The sequence below is a fragment of the Saccostrea echinata genome, unplaced genomic scaffold (assembly GCF_033153115.1).
Source record: "Saccostrea echinata isolate AGI-Se365-2 ecotype Australia unplaced genomic scaffold, CSIRO_AGI_Sech_v1 ptg000039l, whole genome shotgun sequence".
NCBI classification, from domain to species: domain Eukaryota; kingdom Metazoa; phylum Mollusca; class Bivalvia; order Ostreida; family Ostreidae; genus Saccostrea; species Saccostrea echinata.
In genome coordinates this window covers 796,811-815,208 of record NW_026889788.1, presented here as the reverse complement: position 1 = coordinate 815,208, position 18,398 = coordinate 796,811, and positions in this window count along the sequence as shown.

Sequence of the window (18,398 nt, the reverse complement as noted above, 5' to 3'; positions counted from 1 at the left end):
ACCTTTCATGTGATATCAGTAAAGAGGGGCTGACCCCTCGAATTAGGGGCTCAGAGGGGCCAAAATCTTTTATCTATAACCCTTTTACAGTAATGTTCATCATCACGATCTGCTTCTATAAATATTTTAAAATCTTCCCCAAACATTGCGTTTTTAAGTGTCATAATTATCAAAATTTTGTTAAACATAACTGAAGCAAATTGTACGTTTTCACTATTTATATATTTATGAACGAAAATCTCAGTCAAATTCGTATCTCATCTTATCAAAAATCGGACGGAAGACCCACTCGTTGCTCGCAACGAGATCGCATCTAGTTATTATTATTTTTATTCTTTTTTCTTCTTACAAATTTTGTGCAGACGATTTCTCGGAGATGGCTTTTTCAATTTCATTCAAATTTTCATGGTAGATGCGTTGACATCTGAAGTTTGTACCGGCAATTCCGTTAAGGGATATTAACTTCCGGTCGGAAGTTATCGCCCTTTTATCAAAATTTAGAGGACCTCCTTGTCTGCGATGGAACTCAAAAACGGCTTAAGCTAGAGCGCTGAAATTTTCAATGATGATAGAGGACATGTTGCCATTTTGCACCTGGGTTTGGATATTTTCCGGAAGTGCCTAGTATGGAAGCTCGGTAGGGGTCGAAATTTAGGACACGAATCATGAGTGAATTTTTGAGACATTTTGTATCATATCTTTTAAAGTATAATTATTTTGTTAAAACATATTGAACAATATTTGTGCAGAATAAAAAGATCTTTGACATGATATCAAGAAAAAAGGGCTGACTCATCACATTAGGGGCCGATAGGGGCCGAAAGTCTTTAATCGATAACTCTTAAACAAGCAATATTTTTGTATACATTACTGAAGCAAAATTATTTATCTTAACAAATTACAACTATATATTATGATTTTTACGTCATATGTTACATAAATAAGGGCCACAAGGGGCCAGAATGCTTAATCTTTGAAGCTTTATATCTCGAAAAGGGGAAACATTTTGAAAAGCAATATTGAACAAAAGTTGTTTAGAATGATGATCTGAACAATGTGCATCCTTTGAATTTTTCCTAAACAGCCCCTATAAGGACTTAAAGGGACGGCCCCTAAATATTTCAAGTCTACATATCTCGAAAACGAAACGAAACTTCTGAATAGTTCTTGAACAGAAAGTCTTCAAAATTACAAGACCTTTCATGTGATATCAAGGAAAAGGGGCTGACCCCTCAAATTAGGGGCTCAGAAGGGCCAAATGTCTTTCATCTATAACTCCTTAACGTTTAATATTTTGATATTAGTTATTGAAGCAAAAATGTTCATCTTCACAATCTGCAACTATATATCTTAAAATTTTCATCAAATAATACGTAATTAGGGGCCATAAGGGGCCCGAATGCTTAATCTTTGACGCTTTATATCTCGAAAAGGGGAAATATTTTGAAAAGCAATATTGAACAAAAGTTGTTTAGAATGATGGTCTCAACAATGTGTATCCTTTGAATTTTTCCTAAACAGTCCCTATAAGGACTTTAAGGGACGGCCCCTAAATATTTCAAGTCCACATATCTCGAAAACGAAACGAAACTTCTGAATAGTTGTTGAACAAAAAGTCTTCAGAATTACAAGACCTTTCATGTGATATCAAGAAAAAGGGGCTGACCCCTCAAATTAGGGGCTCAGAGGGGCCAAATGTCTTTCATCTATAACTCCTTAACGTTAAATATTTTGATATTAAATATTGAAGCAAAAATGTTCATCTTTACAATCTGCAACTATATATCTGAAAGTTTTCTTCAAATATTACGTAATTAGGGACCATAAGGGGCCCGAATGCTTAATCTTTGATGCTTTATATCTCGAAAGAAGGGAATATTTTGAAAAGCAATGTTGAACAAAAGTTGTTTAGAATGATGTTCTCAACAATGTGCATCCTTTGAATTTTTCCTAAACAGACCCTATAAGGACTTAAAGGGACGGCCCCTAAATATTTCAAGTCCACATATCTCGAAAACGAAACGAAACTTCTGAATAGTTGTTGAACAAAAAGTCTTGAGAATTACAAGACCTTTCATGTAATTTTAAGAGAAAGGAGCTGAACCCTCGAATTAGGGGCTCAGAGGGGCCAAAAGTCTTTTATCTTTAACCCTTTTACAGTAATGTTCATCTTCATGATCTGCTACTGTAAATATTTTAAAATCTACATCAAACATTGCGTTTTTAGGTGTCATAATGATCAAAATTTTGTTAAACATAACTGAAGCAAATTGTACATTTTCACTATTTATATATTTATGAACGAAAATCTCAGTCAAATTCGTATCTCATCTTATCAAAAATCGGACGGAAGACCCACTCGTTGCTCGCAACGAGATCGCGTCTAGTTATTATTATTATTATTCTTTTTTTTTCTTTACAATTTTTGTGCAGAAGATTTCTCGGAGTTGGCTCGATCGATTTACTTGAAAATTTCAGGGAAGATGTATCTTTGTCTGAACCTTATACGTTTTTTTCATTTTTTTGAAATTCACTTCCGGTCGGAAGTTATCGCCCTTTAATCAAAATTCAGAGGACCTCCTTGTCTGCAATGGAACACAAAAACGATTAAAGCTAGAGTGCTGAAATTTTCAGCGATGATAGAGGACATGTTGTCATTGATCACCTGGGTTTTCAAATCTTCCGGAAGTGCCTAGTATGGAAGCTCGGTAGGGGTCAAAATTTAGGACACGAATCATGAGTGAATTTTAGAGACATTTCTTATGATAACTTTTTAACTATGAGTATTTTGTTAAACCATATTGAACAGAAATTGTGTAGAATTACAAGATCTTTTATATGATATCAAAGAAAAAGGGCTGACTCATCACATTAAGGGCTGAGAAGGGCCAAAAGTCTTTAATCTATAACTCTTTAACGGTCAATATTTTGTAATGCATTACTGAAGCAAAAATGTTTATCTCAACAATTTACAACTATATATTATGATATTCACATCATATGTTACATAATTAGGGGTCATAAGGGGCCAGAATGCTAAATCTTTGATGCTTTATATCTCAAAAGTGGGAAATATTTTGATAAGCAATATTGAACAAAAGATGTCCAAAATAATGTTCTAAACAAGATGCAACCTTTCATTTTTTGCTAAACGTCCCCATTAAGGAGTTGAAGGGCCGGCCCCTAAATACTTCTTTTGCAAATATCTCAGAAATGAAAAAAGATTTTCTGACTAGTTGTTGAACAAAAAGTGTTCAAAATCATGAGAGCTTTAAAGTGATATGAAGAAAAAGGGGCTGGACCCTCACAATAGGGGCTGAGAGGGGCCGAAAGTCTTTGAACAATAACTCTTTAATGATCAATATTTTGTAATGCATTACTGAAGCAAAAGTGTTTATCTCAACAATGTACGACTATATATTGTGATATTCACATCATATGTTACATGATTAGGGGCCATAAGGGGCCAGAAAGCTAAATCTTTGACGCTTTATATCTCAAAAGTGGGAAATATTTTGATAAGCAATATTGAACAAAAGATGTCCAAAATAATGTTCTAAACAAGATGCAACCTTTCATTCTTTGCTAAACGTCCCCATTAAGGAGTTGAAGGAACGGCCCCTAAATACTTCTTTTGCAAATATCTCAAAAACGAAAAAGAATTTCTGACTAGTTGTTGAACAAAAAGTGTTCAAAATCATGAGAGCTTTAATGTGATATGAAGAAAAAGGGGCTGGACCCTCACAATAGGGGCTGAGAGGGGCCGAAAGTCTTTGAACAATAACTCTTTAACGGTCAATATTTTGTAATGCATTACTGAAGCAAAAATGTTTATCTCAACAATGTACGACTATATATTGTGATATTCACATCATATGTTACATGATTAGGGGCCATAAGGGGCCAGAATGCTAAATCTTTGACGCTTTATATCTCAAAAGTGGGAAATATTTTGATAAGCAATATTGAACAAAAGATGTCCAAAATAATGTTCTAAACAAGATGCAACCTTTCATTTTTCGCTAAACGTCCCCATTAAGGAGTTGAAGGACCGGCCCCTAAATACTTCTTTTGCAAATATCTCAGAAATGAAAAAGAATTTCTGACTAGTTGTTGAACAAAAAGTGTTCAAAATCATGAGAGCTTTAACGTGACTTGAAGAAAAAGGGGCTGGACCCTCACAATAGGGGCTGAGAGGGGCCGAAAGTCTTTGAACAATAACTCTTTAATGATCAATATTTTGTAATGCATTACTGAAGCAAAAATGTTTATCTCAACAATGTACGACTATATATTGTGATATTCACATCATATGTTACATGATTAGGGGCCATAAGGGGCCAGAATGCTAAATCTTTGACGCTTTATACCTCAAAAGTGGGAAATATTTTGATAAGCAATATTGAACAAAAGATGTCCAAAATAATGTTCTAAACAAGATGCAACCTTTCATTTTTTGCTAAACGTCCCCATTAAGGAGTTGAAGGGCCGGCCCCTAAATACTTCTTTTGCGAATATCTCAGAAATGAAAAAGAATTTCTAACTAGTTGTTGAACAAAAAGTGTAAAAAATCATGAGAGCTTTAAGGTGATATCAAGGAAAAGGGTCTGACCCCTTAAATAAGGGGCTGAGAGGCGCCGAAAGTATACAATCAATAACTCTTTAATGATCAATATTTTGTAATATATTACTGAAGCGAAATAGTTCTTCTTCACAAACTTTATCTAAATAACATGATGTTGATATCATATGTTACGAAATAACGGGTCTTTAGGGGGCCAAATTGCATAATCTTTGGCGCAATATGTCTTGAAAAGGAAGAATATTTTGATAAACAGTATTGAACAAAAGACGTTCAAAATAATATTCTGAACAATATGCACTCTTTGAATTTTTGCTAGACGTCCCCATTTAGGACTTGAAGGGCCGGCCCTTAATATTTCTTTTGCATATATTCCGAAAACAAAAAAAAAGAATTTCTGAATGGTTGTTGATCAAAAAGTGTTCAAAATCATGAGAGCTTTAAGATGATATCAAGAAAAAGGGGCTGACCTCTCACATTAGGAGCCAAGAAGGGCCGAAAGTCTTTAATCTAAAACCCTTTAATGATCAATATTTTGTTAAACATTATTAAAGCAAAATTGTTCGTCTTAACAATTTATTTATATCATTATATTTGAACTAAAATCCCAGTCAAATTCTTATCTCATCTAATCAAAAATCGGACGGAAGACCCACTCGTTGCTCGCAACGAGATCTCATCTAGTTATTATTATTATTCTTTTTTTTTCTTTACAATTTTTGTGCAGAAGATTTCTCGGAGTTGGCTCGATCGATTTACTTGAAAATTTCAGGGAAGATGTATCTTTGTCGGAACCTTATACGTTTTTTTTATTTTTTTGAAATTCACTTCCGGTCGGAAGTTATCGCCCTTTAATCAAAATTCAGAGGACCTCCTTGTCTGCAATGGAACTCAAAAACGATTAAAGCTAGAGTGCTGAAATTTTCAGCGATGATAGAGGACATGTTGCCATTGATCACCTGTGTTTTCAAATCTTCCGGAAGTGCCTAGTATGGAAGCTCGGTAGGGGTCAAAATTTAGGACACGAATCATGAGTGAATTTTAGAGACATTTCTTACGATAACTTTTTAACTATGAGTATTTTGTTAAACCATATTAAACAGAAATTGTGTAGAATTACAAGATCTTTTATATGATATCAAAGAAAAAGGGCTGACTCATCACATTAGGGGCTGAGAAGGGCCAAAAGTCTTTAATCAATAACTCTTTAACGATCAATATTTTGTAATGCATTACTGAAGCAAAAATGTTTATCTCAACAATTTACAACTATATATTATGATATTCACATCATATGTTACATAATTAAGGGCCATAAGGGGCCAGAATGCTAAATCTTTGACGCTTTATATCTCAAAAGTGGGAAATATTTTGATAAGCAATATTGAACAAAAGATGTCCAAAATAATGTTCTAAACAAGATGCAACCTTTCATTTTTTGCTAAACGTCCCCATTAAGGAGTTGAAGGGCCGGCCCCTAAATACTTCTTTTGCAAATATCTCAGAAACGAAAAAGAATTTCTGACTAGTTGTTGAACAAAGAGTGTTCAAAATCATGAGAGCTTTAAAGAGATATGAAGAAAAAGGGGCTGGACCCTCACAATAGGGGCTGAGAGGGGCTGAAAGTCTTTGAACAATAACTCTTTAACGATCAATATTTTGTAATGCATTACTGAAGCAAAAATGTTTATCTCAACAATTTACAACTATATATTATGATATTCACATCATATGTTACATAATTAAGGGCCATAAGGGGCCAGAATGCTAAATCTTTGACGTTTTATATCTCAAAAGTGGGAAATATTTTGATAAGCAATATTGAACAAAAGATGTCCAAAATAATGTTCTAAACAAGATGCAACCTTTCATTTTTTGCTAAACGTCCCCATTAAGGAGTTGAAGGGCCGGCCCCTAAATACTTCTTTTGCGAATATCTCAGAAACGAAAAAAAATTTCTGACTAGTTGTTGAACAAAAAGTGTAAAAAATCATGGGAGCTTTATGGTAATATCAAGGAAAAGGGTCTGACCCCTTAAATAAGGGACCGAGAGGGGCCAAAAGTACACAATCAATACCTCTTTAATGATCAATATTTTGTGATATATTACTGAAGCGAAATAGTTCTTCTTCACACACTTTGTCTAAATAACATGATGTTGATATCATATGTTGCGCAACAAGGGGTCTTTAGGGGGTCAGATTGCATAATCTTTGGTGCAATATGTCTCGAAAAGGAAGCATATTTTGATAAACAGTATTGAACAAAAGACGTTCAAAATGATATTCTGAACAATATGCACTCTTTGAATTTTTGCTAGACGTCCCCATTTAGGACTTGAAGGGCCGGCCCTTGATATTTCTTTTGCATATATCCCGAAAACAAAAAAGAATTTCTGAATCGTTGTTGAACAAAAAGTGTTCAAAATCATGAGAGCTTTAAGATGTTATCAATAAAAGGGGCTGACCTCTCACATTAGAGGCCAAGAAGGGCCGAAAATCTTTAATCTATAACCCTTTAATGACCAATATTTTGTTAAACATTATTAAAGCAAAATTGTTCGTCTTAACAATTTATTTAGATCATTATATTTAAACGAAAATCTCATTCAAACTCTTATCTCATCTTATCAAAAATCGGACGGAAGACCCACTCGTTGCTCGCAACGAGATCTCATCTAGTTATTATTATTTTTATTCTTTTTTCTACTTACAAAATTTGTGCAGACGATTTCTCGGAGATGGCTCGTTCGATTTTATTCAAATTATCATGGTAGATTTCTTGACATCTGAAGTTAATTCCGGCATTTCCGTTAAGGGATATTTACTTCCGGTCGGAAGTTACCGCCCTTTTATTAAAATTTAGAGGACCTCCTTGTCTGCGATGGAACTCAAAAACAGCTTAAGCTAGAGCGCTGAAATTTTCAGTGATGATAGAGGACATGTTGCCATTTTGCAACTGGGTTTGCATATTTTCCGGAAGTGCCTAGTATGGAAGCTCGGTAGGGGTCGAAATTTAGGACACGAATCATGAGTGAATTTTTGAGACATTTTGTATCATATCTTTTAAAGTATAATTATTTTGTTCAAACATATTGAACAATATTTGTGCAGAATGACAAGATCTTTAATATGATATCAAGAAAAAAGGGCTGACTTATCATATTAGGGGCCGGGAGGGGCCAAAAGTATTAAATCAATAACTCTTTAACGATCAATATTTTGGTATACATTACTGAAGCAAAAATTTTTATCTTAACAATTTTCAACTATGTTTTAATATTTATGTCAAATGTTACATAATTAGGGGTCATAAGGGGCCAGAATGCCAAATCTTTGGCACTTTATATCTTGAAAGCGGGAAATATTTTGATAAGCAATATTGAGTAAAAGATGTTCAGAATAATGTTCTAAACAATATGTAACCTTTCGATTTTTGCTAAACGTCTCCATTAAGGAGTTGAAGGGCTGGCCCCTAAATATATCTTTTCCATATATCTCGGAAACGAAAAAGAATTTCTGAATAGTTGTTGAACAAAAAGTGTTCAAAATCATAAGAGCTTTAAAGTGGTATGAAAAAAGGGGCTGGCCCCTCAAAATAGGGGCCGAGAGAGGCCGAAAGTCTTTAATCAATAACTCTTTAACGATCAATATTTTGCGATTCATTACTGAAGCAAAAATGTTTATCTCAACAATTTCCAACTATATATTATGATATTCATATCACATGTTACATAATTAGGGGCCAAGAGGGGCCAGAATGCTAAATCTTTGACGCTTTATATCTTAAAAGTGGGAAATATTTCGATGAGCAATATTGAACAAAAGATGTTCAAAATAATGTTCTAAACAATATGCAACCTTTCATTTTTTGCTAAACGTCCCCATTAAGGAGTTGAAGGGCCGGTCCCTAAATATTTCTTTTGCAAATATCTCGGAAACGAAAAAGATTTTCTGAGTAGTTGTTGAACAAAAAGTGTTTAAAATAATGAGAGCTTTAAAGTGATATGAAGAAAAAGGGGCTAGACCCTCAAAATAGGGGCTGAGAGGGGCCGAAAGTCTTTGAACAATAACTCTTTAACGATCAATATTTTATAATGCATTACTGAGGCAAAAATGTTTATCTCAACAATTTACAACTGTATATTATGATATTCACATTATATGTTACATAATTAGGGGACAAGAGGGGCCAGAATGCTAAATCTTTGACGCTTTATATCTCAAAAGTGGGAAATATTTTGATAAGCAATATTGAACAAAAGATGTCCAAAATAATGTTCTAAACAGGATGAAACCTTTCATTTTTTGCTAAACGTCCCCATTAAGGAGTTGAAGGGCCGGGAATATCTCAGAAACCAAAAAGTGTTTCTGACTAGTTGTTGAACAAAAAGTGTAAAAAAAAAAAAATCATGAGAGCTTTACGGTGATATCAAGGAAAAGGGTCTGACCCCTTAAATAAGGGGCCGAGAGGGGCCGACAGTATACAATCAATAGCTCTTTAATGATCAATATTTTGTAATATATTACTGAAGTGAAATAGTTCATCTTCACACACTTTATCTAAATAACATGATGTTGATATCATATATTACGCAATAAGGGGTCTTTAGGGGGCCAGATTGCATAATCTATGGCGCAATATGTCTCGAAAAGGAAGAATATTTTGATAAACAGTATTGAACAAAAGACGTTCAAAATAATATTCTGAACAATATGCACTCTTTGAATTTTTGCTATACTGCTCATTTAGGACTTGAAGGGCAGGCCCTTAATATTTCTTTTGCATATATCCCGAAAACAAAAAAAAAAAAAAATCTGAATAGTTGTTGAACAAAAAGTGTTCAAAATCATGAGAGCTTTAAGATGATATCAAGAAAAAGGGGCTGATCTCTCACATTAGGGGCCAAGAAGGGCCGAAAGTCTTTAATTTATAACCCTTTAATGATCAATATTTTGTTAAATATTATTAAAGCAAAATTGTTCGTCTTAACTATTTATTTATATCATTATATTTGAACGAAAATCTCAGTCAAATTCTCATCTCATCTTATCAAAAATCGGACGGAAGACCAACTCGTTGCTCGCAACCAGATCTCATCTAGTTATTATTAGGGTCTTCCGTCTCCAACGGAAGACCCTTCTATTATTCTATTGTTTCTTTTTCACTATTATTAGGGTCTTCCGTCTCCAACGGAAGACCCTTCTATTATTCTATTGTTTCTTTTTCACTTTTATTATTATTATTATTATTTTTTTCTGTCCAAATTTTGTGCAGACGATTTCTCAGAGATGGTTGGATGGATTCACTTGAAATTTTCAGAGATGATGTATCATGATCTAAACCTTATTCATTTTTTTTATTTTTTGGAAATTCACTTCCGGTCGGAAGTTATCGCCCTTTAATCAAATTTTTAGTGTCCATTTTGTCTACACAAAAACTCAAAAACGACAAAAGCTAGAGTGCTGAAATTTTCAGTGATAATAGAGGACATGTTCTAGTTGTGCACCTCAGTTTTCAAATTTTCTGGAAGTGCCTAGTATGGAAGCTCGGTAGGGGTCGAAATTTAGGACATGAATCAGGAGTGAATTTTCGAGACATTTTTTATCATATCTTCAAAACTCTAAATATTTTCTTAAAACATATTGAACAGAAATTGTGTAGAATTACTAGATCTTTTATATGATATCAAGAAAAAAGGGCTGACTCATCACATTAGGGGCCAAGAGGGGCCAAAAGTCTTAAATCCATAACTCTTTAAGGATCAATATTTTGTTATACATGACTAAAGCAAAAATGTTTATCTGAACAATCTACAACTATATATTATGATAAAAAATCTCATATGTTACAAAATTAGGGGCCATAAGGGGCCAGAATGCTAAATCTTTGACGCTTTATATCTCGAAATTGGGAAATATTTTGATAAGCAATATTGAACAAAAGATGTTCAAAATAATGTGCTAAACAATATGCAACCTTTCAAAATTCGCTAAACGTCCCCATTAAGGAGTTGAAGGGCCGGCCCCTAAATATTTCTTTTGCATATATCTCAGAAACGAAAAAGAATTTCTGAATAGTTGTTGAACAAAATGTGTTCAAAATCATACGAGCTTTAATGTGATATCAAGAAAAAGGGACTGGCCCCTCAAAATCGGGGTTGATAGGGGCCGAAAGTCTTTCATGAATAACTCTTTAACGATCAATATTTTGTAAAATATTACTGCAGCAAAAATGTTTATCTTAGCAAACTACAACTATATATTATGTTATTCACATCATATGTTACATAATTAGGGGTCACGAGGGGCCGAAATACTAAATCTTTGACGCTTTATATCTCGAAATTGGGAAATATTTTGATAAGCAATATTAAACAAAAGATGTTCAAAAAAATGTGCTAAACAATATGCAACCTTTCAAAATTTGCTAAACGTCCCCATTAAGGAGTTGAAGGGCCAGCCCCTAAACATTTCTTTTGCATATATCTCAGAAACGAAAAAGAATTTCTGACTAGTTGTTGAACAAAAAGTGTTCAAAATGATGAGAGCTTTAAATTGATATGAAGAAAAAGGGTCTGGACCCTCAAAATAAGGGCTGAGAGGGGCCGAAAGTCTTTGAACAATAACTCTTTAACGATCAATATTTTGTAATGCATTACTGAGGCAGAAATGTTTATCTCATCAATTTACAACTATATATTATGATATTCACATAACATGTTACATAATTAGGGGCCATAAGGGGTCAGAATGCTAAATCTTTGACGCTCTATATCTCAAAAGTGGGAAATATTTTAATAAACAATATTGAACAAAGGATGTTCAAAATAATGTTCTCAACAATATGCAACCTTTCATTTTTTGCGAAACGTCCGCATTAAGGAGTTGAAGGGCCGGCCCCTAAATATTTCTTTTGCAAATATCTCAGAAACGAAAAAGAATTTCTGACTAGTTGTTGAACAAAAAGTGTTCAAAATCATGAGAGCTTTAAAGTGATATGAAGAAAAAGGGGCTGGACCCTCAAAATAGGAGCTGAGAGGGGCCGAAATCTTTGAACAATAACTCTTTAACGATCAATATTTTTGTAATGCATTACTGAAGCAAAAATGTTTATCTCAACAATTTACAACTATATATTATGATCTTCACATCATATGTTACATAATTAGGGGCCATAAGGGGCCAGAATGCTAAATCTTTGACGCTCTATATCTCAAAAGTGGGAAATATTTTAATAAACAATATTGAACAAAGGATGTTCAAAATAATGTTCTCAACAATATGCAACCTTTCATTTTTTGCTAAAAGTCCCCATTAAGGAGTTGAAGGGCCGGCCCCTAAATACTTCTTTTGCAAATATCTCAGAAACGAAAAAGAATTTCTGACTAGTTGTTGAACAAAAAGTGTTCAAAATCATGAGAGCTTTAAAGTGATCTGAAGAAAAAGGGGCTGGACCCTCAAAATAGGGGCTGAGTGGGGCCAAAAGTCTTTGAACAATTACTCTTTAACGATCAATATTTTGTAATGCATCACTGAAGCAAAAATGTTTATCTCTACAATTTACAACTATATATTATGATATTCACATCATATGTTCCATAATGAGGGGCCATAAGGAGCCAGAATGCTAAATCTTTGACGCTTTATATCTCAAAAGTGGGACATATTTTGATAAGCAATATTGAATAGAAGATGTTCAAAATAATGTTCTAAACAATATGCAACCTTTTGATTTTTGCTAAAAGTCCCCATTAAGGAGTTGAAGGGCCAGCCCCTAAATATATTCTTCGCATATATTTTGGAAACGAAAAAGAATTTTTGAATAGTTGTTGAACAAAGTGTTTTCAAAATCATGAGAGCTTTAAGATGTTATAAAGGAAAAGGGTCTGACCCCTTAAATAAGGGGCCGAGAGGGGCCGAAAGTATACAATCAATAACATTTTAATGATCAATATTTTGTAATACATTACTGAAGCGAAATAGTTCTTCTTCACACACTTTATCTAAATAACATAATGTTGATATAATATGTTACGCATTATGGGGTCTTTAAGGGGCCAGATTGCATAATCTTTTGCACAATATATCTCGAAAAGGAAGAATATTTTGATAAACAGTATTGAACAAAAGACGTTCAAAATAATATTCTGAACAATATGCACTCTTTCAATATCTGCTAGACGTCCCCATTTAGGACTTGAAGGGCCGGCCCTTAATATTTCTTTTGCATATATCCCGAAAACAAAAAAAAGATTTCTGAATAGTTGTTGAACAAAGAGTGTTCAAAATCATGAGAGCTTTAAGATGATATCAAGAAAAAGGGGCTGACCTCTCACATTAAGGGCCAAGAAGGGCCGAAAATCCTTAATCTATAACCCTTTAATAATCAATATTTTGTTAAACATTATTAAAGCAAAATTGTTCGTCTTAACAATTTATTTATATCATTATATTTGAACGAAAATCTCAGTCAAATTCTTATCTCATCTTATCAAAAATCGGACGGAAGACCCACTCGTTGCTCGCAACGAGATCTCATCTAGTTATTATTATTTTTTTCTGCCCAAATTTTGTGCAGACGATTTCTCAGAGATGGTTGGATGGATTCACTTGAAATTTTCAGAGATGATGTATCATGATGTAAACCTAATACATACTTTTCAATTTTTGGAAATTCACTTCCGGTCGGAAGTTATCGCCCTTTAATCGAATTTTTAGTGACCATTTTGTCTACACAAAAACTCAAAAATGACAAAAGCTAGAGTGCTGAAATTTTCAGTGATAATAGAGGACATGTTCTAGTTGTGCACCTCAGTTTTCAAATTTTCTGGAAAAGCCTAGTATGGAAGCTCGGTAGGGGTCAAAATTTAGGACATGAATCAGGAGTGAATTTTCGAGACATTTTTTATCATATCTTCAAAACTCTAAATATTTTCTTAAAACATATTGAACAGAAATTGTGTAGAATAATAAGATCTTTTTTATGATATCAAGAAAAAAGGGCTGACTCATCACATTAGGGGCCAAGAGGGACCAAAAGTCTTAAATCCATAACTCTTAAACAATCAATATTTTGATATACATTACTGAAGCAAAAATGTTTATCTGAACAATCTACAACTATATATTATGATAAAAATCTCATATGTTACATAATTAGGGGCCATAAAGGGCCAGAATGCTAAATCTTTGACGCTTTATATCTCGAAAGTGGGAAATATTTTGCTAAGCAATATTGAACAAAAGATGTTCAAAATAATGTGCTACACAATATGCAACCTTTCAATATTTGCTAAGCGTCCCCATTAAGGAGTTGAAGGGCCGGCCCCTAAATATTTCTTTTGCATATATCTCGGAAACAAAAAAAAATTCTGAATAATTGTTAAACAAAATGTGTTCAAAATCATAAGAGCTTTAATGTGATATCAAGAAAAAAGGGCTGGCCCCTCAAAATCGGGGCCGATAGGGGCCGAAAGTCTTTCATTAATAACTCTTTAACGATCAATATTTTGTAAAATATTACTGCAGCAAAAATGTTTATCTGAGCAAACTACAACTATATATTATGTTATTCAAATCATATGTTACATAATTAGGGGTCGTGAGGGGCCGAAATACTAAATCTTTGACGCTTTATATCTCGAAAGTGGGAAATATTTTGCTAAGCAATATTAAATAAAAAATATTCACATTAATGTTCTGAACAATATGTAACTTTTAAATATTTGCTAAACGTCTCCATTAAGAAGTTGAAGGGCTGGTCCCTAAATATTTCTTTTGCATACATCTCGAAAACGAAAAAGAATTTCTGAATAGTTGTTCAACAAAAAGTGTTCAAAATCAAAAGAGCTTTAAGGAGATATTAAGAAAAAGGGGCTGGTCCCTCAAAATAAGGGCCGAAAGTCTTTCATCAATAACTCTTAAACGATCAATATTTTGTAATACATTACTAAGGCAAAATAGATCATCTTCACTTTCCTTAACTATATTACATGTTGGTGGCATCATATGTTACGTTATAAGGGGACATTAGGGGCCAGAATGCTAAATCTTTGACGCTTTATATCTCGAAAGTGGGAAATATTTTGCAAAGCAATATTGAATAAAAGGTGTTCACAATAATGTTCTGAACAATACGTAACCTTCAACTTTTGCTAAACGTCTCCATTAAGGAGTTGAAGGGCCGGCCCCTAAATATTTCTTTTGCATATATCTCGGAAACGGAAAAGAATTTCTGCATAGTTGTTGAACAAAAAGTGTATTAGGGGCCAAGACGGGCCGAAAGTCTTTAATCTATAATCTTTAATGATCAATTTTTTGTTATAGATTACTGAAGCAAAATTAGTCGTCTTAACAATTTATTTATATCATTATATTTGAACGAAAGTCTCAGTCAAATTCTTATCACATCTTATCAAAAATCGAACGGAAGACCCACTCGTTGCTCGCAACGAGATCGCATCTAGTTATTATTATTATTCTTTTTTTTTCCTTACCGATTTTGTTCAGAAGATTTCTCAGAGATGGCGCGTTCGATTTTCTTCAAATTTTCGTGGTTGATGCGATGTCATCTGAAGTTAATTCCGGCAAAACCGTTTTTTGAAATTTTCTTCCGGTCGGAAGTTATCGCCCTTTAATCAAAATTCAGAGGACCTCCTTGTCTGTGATGGAACTCAAAAACGGCTTAAACTAGAACGCTGAAATTTTGAGTGATGATAGTGGACATGTTGCCATTGTGCACCTGGGTTTTCAAATTTTCCGGGAGTGATTAGTATGGAAGCTCGCTAGGGGTCAAAAATTAGGACACGAATCATAAGTGAATTTTCGAGACATTTCTTATCATATCCTTTAATCTATGATTATTTTGTTAAAACATACTGAACAAAATTTGTGCAAAATGATAAGATCTTTTATATGATATGAAGAAAAAGGGGCTGACCCCTCAAATTAGGGGCTCAAAAGAGCCAAAAGTTTTTAATTTATAACTTTTTAACGGTAAATATTTTGATATCAATTGTTGAAGCAAACATGTTCATCATTGCGATTTGCAAGTATATATTTTAAAATTTTTATAATATATTACGTAATTAGGGGCCATAAGGGGCCAGAATGCTAAATTTTTGACGCTTTATATCTCGGAAAGGGGAAACATTTTGAAAAGCAATATTGAACAAAAGTTGTTTAGAATGTTGTTCCCAATAATGTGCAACCTTTTAAATTTTCCTTAACAGCCCCTATAAGGACTTAAAGGGACGGCCCCTAAATATTTCAAGTCTACATATCTCGAAAACGAAACGAAACTTCTGAATAGTTGTTGAACAAAAAGTCTTCAGAAATACAAGACCTTTCATGTGATTTCAAGAGAAAGGGCTGGCCCCTCAAATTAGGGGCTCGGAAGGGCCAAAAGTATTTCATCTATGACTCTTTAACGGTAAATGTTTTGATATCAATTATTGAAGCAAAAATGTTCATCATTACGATCTGCAAGTATATATTTTAAAATTGTCATAAAATATTACGTAATTAGGGGCGATAAGGGGCCAGAATGCTAAATCTTTGACGCTTTATATCTCGGAAAGGGGAAACATTTTGAAAAGCAATATTGAACAAAAGTTGTTTAGAATGTTGTTCCCAACAATGTGCAACCTTTTAAATTTTCCTTAGCAGCCCCTATAAGGACTTAAAGGGACGGCCCCTAAATATTTCAAGTCTGTATATCTCGAAAGCAAAACGAAACTTCTGAATAGTTGTTGAACAAAAAGTCTTCAAAATCACAAGACCTTTTATTTGATATCAAGAGAAAGGGGTTGGCCCTTCAAATTAGGGGCTCGGAAGGGCCAAAGTCTTTCATCTATAACTCTTTAATGATGAATATTTTATTATAAATTACAGAAGCAAAAATGTTTATCTTAAAATTCTGCAACTATATATTATAAAATTTTGATCATATGTTACGTAATAAGGGGCCCTAAGGGGCCAGAATGCTAAATCTTTGACACATTATATCTCGAAAAGGGGAAATATTTTGATAAGCAATAATGAACAAAAGAAGCTCAGAATAATGTTTTAAACAATATGCATCCTTTCACTTTTTACAGACGAATATCTCAGTCAAAATCTTGACTAATCTTATCCAAAATCAGACGGAAGACCCACTCGTTGCTCGCAACGAGAACCATCTAGTTTTTATTCTTTTTTCTTCTTACAAAATTTGTGCAGACGATTTCTCGGAGATGGCACGTTCGATTTTATTCAAATTTTCGTGGTAGATGCGTTTACATCTGAAGTTAATTCCGGCAAGTTTATTAAGGGATATCTACTTCCGGTCGGAAGTTATCGCCCTTTTATCAAAATTCAGAGGACGTCCTTGTCTGCGATGGAACTCAAAAACGGCTTAAGCTAGAGCGCTGAAAATTTCAGTGATGATAGAGGACATGTTGCCATTATGCACTTGGGTTAAGATATTTTCTGGAAGTGCCTAGTATGGAAGCTCGGTAGGGGTCGAAATTTAGGACACGAATCATGAGTGAATTTTTGAGACATTTTGTATCATATCTTTTAAAGTATAATTATTTTGTTAAAACATATTGAACAATATTTGTGCAGAATAAAAAGATCTTTAATATGATATCAAGAAAAAAGGGCTGACTCATCACATTAGGGGCTGATAGGGGCCGAAAATCTTTAATCGATAACTCTTAAACAAGCAATATTTTTGTATACATTACTGAAGCAAAATTATTTATATTAACAAACTGCAATTATGTATTATGATTTTTACGTCATATGTTAAATAAATAAGGGCCACAAGGGGCCAGAATGCTTAATCTTTGAAGCTTTATATCTCGAACAGGGGAAACATTTTGAAAAGCAATATTGAACAAAAGTTGTTTAGAATGATGATCTGAACAATGTGCATCCTTTGAATTTTTCCTAAACAGCCCCTATAAGGACTTAAAGGGATGGCCCCTAAATATTTGAAGTCTACATATCTCGAAAACGAAACGAAACTTCGGAATAGTTGTTGAACAAAAAGTCTTCAGAATTACAAGAACTTTCATGTGATATCAAGAAAAAGGGGCTGACCCCTCAAATTAGGGGCTCAGAGGGGCCAAAAGTCTTTCATCTATAACTCCCTAACGTTAAATATTTTGATATTAATTATTGAAGGAAAAATGTTCATCTTTACAATTTGCAACTATATATCTTAAAATTTTCTTCAAATATTACGTAATTAGAGGCCTCAAGGGGCCAGAATGCTTAATCTTTGAAGCTTTATATCTCGAAAAGGGGAATCATTTTGAAAAGCAATATTGAACAAAAGATGTGCAGAATAATGTTCTAAACAATATACACCCTTTTAATTTTTGCAAGACATCCCCATTAAGGACTTGGAGGGCTTGCCCCTAAATATTGTTTTTCTATATATCTCTTAAACGAAAGGAAATTTCTGAATAGTTGTTGAACAAAAAGTCTTCAAAATCACAAGACCTTTTATTTGATATCAAGAAAAAGGGGCTGAGCCCTCAAATTAGGGGATCAGAAGGGCCAAAAGTCTTTCACCTATAACTCTTTAATCATCAATATTTTGTTATAAATTACTGAAGCAAAAATATTTATCTTAACATTCTCCAACTATATATTATAAATTTTTGATCATATGTTACGTAATAAGGGGTTATAAGGGGCCAGAATGCTAAATCTTTGACGCTTTATATCTCGAAAAGGGGAAATATTTTGATAAGCAATATTGAACAAAAGATGTTCAGAATAATGTTCTAAACAACATGCACCCTTTAAATTTTTGCAAGACA